Here is a 4,460-nt window from a genome sequence, read left to right as displayed (position 1 = left end):
ACTATCTCTAAATTCCAGGAAATCGGCTGGCCCGGACGGACTTGCCCCATTACTCTTCAAATTAGGTGTCCCGATTATTGCAAGTCCACTGACAAGTATTTTTAACCTCTCTCTATTAACTGCAGACATTCCTGCTGAGTGGAAAGCTTCTATTGTCTACCCGTTGTTTAAGGGTGGTAACCAAACAGATGCAAACTGCTACAGACCCATATCCGTCCTTCCGTGTACATCTAAGGTTTTTGAAAAGCTTGTAAACAAGCAATTAATTGGCTACTTGGATGAGTATAAAATCTTTAATATAGCTCAGTCTGGTTTTCGCTCAGGACACAGATGTATTACTGCTGTGTTAAAGGTTCTTAATGATATAACTTCAGCACTTGATCTTAAGGAACATTGTGCTGCCATATTCATTGACCTGGCCAAAGCATTTGACTCTGTTGATCACATACTCTTATTACACAGATTAAATTATATTGGGATCTCAGGTCGGTCACTGGATTGGTTTTCCAATTACCTATCTAATAGGTCCCAACAAGTAAAGATTGATTGTCATGTCTCAAATCCACTTCCAGTTCTTACGGGAGTACCCCAGGGCTCAGTTCTTGGCCCAACAGTTTTTTCAATCTTTATTAATGAAATTCCTCAAGTAGTCGATGGGGGAATCGGTCCACCTATATGCGGACGACACTATTCTATACGCCTTCAGTCCCTCATCTGATGAGGTCTTGAAATCTCTTGGTCACGCATTCCATGAATTACAGTCAGCTTTTAGCAAACTGAACTTATCGTTAAATATTAAGAAAACAAAGGTCATGTGGTTTGGTCATGAATCTGGGGCTTCTTCTTCTTCTAAAAATGACTTTATCACCTTAAATGGTGACAGTATAGAACTAGTACCTGCTTACAAATACCTAGGAATCTGGCTAGACTCTGCCTTAACTTTTTCCGACCATATCAAGGCCTTAAAATCCAAGGTAAAAGCAAGACTTGGTTTTTTATACCGTAATCGAACCTCATTTACCTTATCTGCAAAGCGCACCATTGTCGAGAAAACCATCCTTTCTCTATTTGATTACGGTGATATAATATACAGACATGCAACCAAAAAAACTCTCAGCAAGTTAGATTCAATTTATCATTCTGCAATTCGCTTTGTAACAATTGCTCCTTTTGTAACACATCATTGCCACCTTTACTCTCAAGTTAAATGGCCCTCTTTGCACACTCGTCGCAGTATTCACTGGTTTACTCTTATTTAAAGAACGCTTCTAGGACATTCAGCTAACAAGGATCTGGACATCCGAATGGCCCTACTAAATGCTAGATCGTTAGCCAACAAAACTTTCCTTCTGAATGACTTTTTCATCGCACAGGAGTTGGATTTTATGTTTGTGACTGAGACGTGGCTTCATGCTGGTGAGTCTGCACCTTTTTCTGAACTTTTACCTCCTAGCTGTTCTTTCTTCAGCTCCCCGCGGATTTCTGGAAAAGGTGGAGGACTTGCTTCAATATTTAAATGCAGTTTTCGCTGTCGTCAGGTCTCGGCAGACCTGTACGCCAGCTTTGAACGGCAGCTGTTGGAGATAAACTCTTCCCCCTCGGTGCTCTGCGCGGTGATTTACCGACCACCGAAGTGCACAAAGGACTTCATCGGTGACTTTGCTGATGGGTCTCATACTAAAATATGACCGTCTTTTAATTGTTGGTGATTTTAATATTCATGTGTGTTGTGAGAGTGGTCCGCTGGTTAAAATTAGTCTCGCTTATTGACTCCTTTAACCTAACACAACTCGTGTGTGGTCCCACTCATGAAAAAGGTCACACACTGGATCTGGTGTTGTCTTATGGACTTAGAGTCTGCATCACAGAGATACGTGACTGTGGTATATCGGACAATTTTCCTGTTTTATTTACAGCAGCGGTCCCCAGCTCTGGGATAAATAGAGTATCCTCTGCACGTCGTGTGCGCTTGGTTAACTCTTCATGTGCTGCAGATTTTGCAACTGCTTTTAAAAACTCTGACTTAAGCAATTTGGACTTTTGCTTGAGCTTGAGTACTGAGGACGTCACTCTTTTATATCTACTTGCACTGCTGTACTGGACTGTATTGCCCCTTTTACAACCAAACGCACCAAACCTTCCTCCCAGCCTTGGCTGGATGAGACAACCCGCGCTCTCAGACGTGAGTGCAGACGCGCTGAGAGAAGGTGGAAAAAGGATAAGCTCCATGTCTCCTTAGAGATCCTGCGTAACTGTTTGTTGAAATATCAGAAAGCAGTAAAATATGCAAAGTCTGCTTATTTCTCTAACATTGTTTCAAGTAACAGTCACAGGCCTCATTTTCTTTTTAGTGTTTTTAAGTTTTTTGTGGAAAAAATTTCTGCCCTCAGGCCTTCATCACCTCAGGCTGAAACAGACTTATCTGCACCTCCTCCCAGCAGAGCTGTCTTTGAGCAGTTTGAGCCTGTCACACTCTCCACACTAAAGGAGGTGATTCAAAATATGAGACCTGTAAACTCTCCCACAGACTGTGTTCCCTCTCACCTTTTTTAGAGAGACTTTTGATTCAGTGGGACCAACTATCCTCGCTCTGATTAACAGTTCTCTTGCATCTGGTTGTGTTCCAGCTGCCTTTAAACATGCAGTTGTACAGCCTCTAATCAAGAAGAAGAACCTTGACCCTGATGTTCTTTCAAACTACAGACCAATATCTAAATTACCATTTTTATCCAAGGTTCTTGAAAAAGTTGTTTTTAAGCAACTTCAAGTATTTTTAAGTGAACATGGAATGTGGGAAAAGTTTCAGTCAGGTTTTAGAATGCGTCACAGCACAGAGACGGCTCTTTTAAGAGTTTTTAACGATCTGCTTTTAACTGTTGACTCTGGTAGCCCCGCAGTTTTAGTACTTCTAGACCTGTCAGCTGCCTTTGACACTGTGGACCACGAGATCCTTCTATCCCGCCTAGAACATGAAATTGGCATTAAAGGCACGGTTCTGACTTGGTTCAGATCATATCTTACTGACAGAAGTTTCTCTGTCCATCTAGGAGACTGTTTTTCTACCGCAGCAAAGCTTTCTTGTGGAGTGCCTCAAGGGTCCATTCTGGGCCCAATTCTTTTCTCATTGTATATGTTGCCTCTAGGGTCAATTCTTAGGAAACACAGTATTTCTTTTCACTGTTTTGCTGATGACATCCAGGTGTATATGCCCATCAAACTGAACAGCAGAGATCCTTGGGAACCCCTGCTGAACTGTCTAAGTGACATCAAGTCCTGGATGAGAAACAACTTCCTAAATCTTAATGATAGCAAAACCGAGGTCATATCCTTTGGTAAATTTGACCCCTCAAGCAACTCCTCTGGCACTCCAAGTCATTTGGCTCCTCACTGTCGTGATGCTGTGAAAAATCTGGGTGTCATTTTAGATAGCGGTTTTAAAATGGAGAAGCAAGTAAGTGCTGTTACCAAAATCAGTTTTTATCAACTCAGAGTCATTGCCAAGGTAAAACCTTATCTCCTGCAGCAGGACCTGGAAAAAGTTATTCATGCTTTTATTACTTCCCGCCTGGACTACTGTAATTCCCTGTATTTTGGCATAGATCAATCATCTGTGCGCCGCCTGCAGGTAGTCCAGAATGCGGCAGCTCGTCTTTTAACCGGTTTAAAAAAGCATGAACACATTACCCCGGTCCTGTCATCCCTTCACTGGCTCCCTGTCCATTTAAGAATCGATTTTAAGATTTTATTGCTTACTTTTAAAGCCTTAAACGGACTGGCACCTTTGTATCTGTCTGAGCTGCTTCACAGTCACACCCCTGTAAGAGCTTTGAGGTCATCTAACCAGCTGCTCTTACAGAGGCCTAAAACTAGACTAAAACAGAGAGGTGATCGAGCTTTTGCAGCAGCAGCACCAAAACTATGGAATGATCTACCTCCATATACGCACACATGGTATTTGTTTTAAATGTTTTTAGTTGTTTTATGTTATTTATTGTCTTTTAATGTTTTTATTTATTTATGTATTATTTTTTATTTAGTATAGTCCTTGGGGTTATAGATCTTGTACAGCACTTTGGTCAACGTCGTTCTTTTAAATGTGCTTTATAAATAAACTTGACTTGACTTGACATATGCAAGAATTTTATTCTTTTAATACAATCACCCCGGGACAGCTACACAACAAATTACTCCAACTCAGAGTGCCAAGCCCCATGTGCCAGTGGATCACCAACTTTCTCACTGGCAGACAGCAGCAGGTGAGGTTGGGAAAATTCACCTCAAACACCCAGATCATCAGTACAGGCGCTCCACAGGGTTGTGTCCTCTCACCACTGCTTTTTTCTCTGTACACAAACGACTGTACCTCCATGGACCCCTCGGTCAAGATCTTGAAGTATGCAGACGTAACTACAGTCATTGGTCTCAACCGAGATGGTGATGAGTCTGCCTATATGGTTGAT

This window comes from Archocentrus centrarchus, chromosome 21, assembly GCF_007364275.1.
Source record: "Archocentrus centrarchus isolate MPI-CPG fArcCen1 chromosome 21, fArcCen1, whole genome shotgun sequence".
Classification (NCBI taxonomy): domain Eukaryota; kingdom Metazoa; phylum Chordata; class Actinopteri; order Cichliformes; family Cichlidae; genus Archocentrus; species Archocentrus centrarchus.
This window is presented reverse-complemented; position numbering follows the sequence as displayed.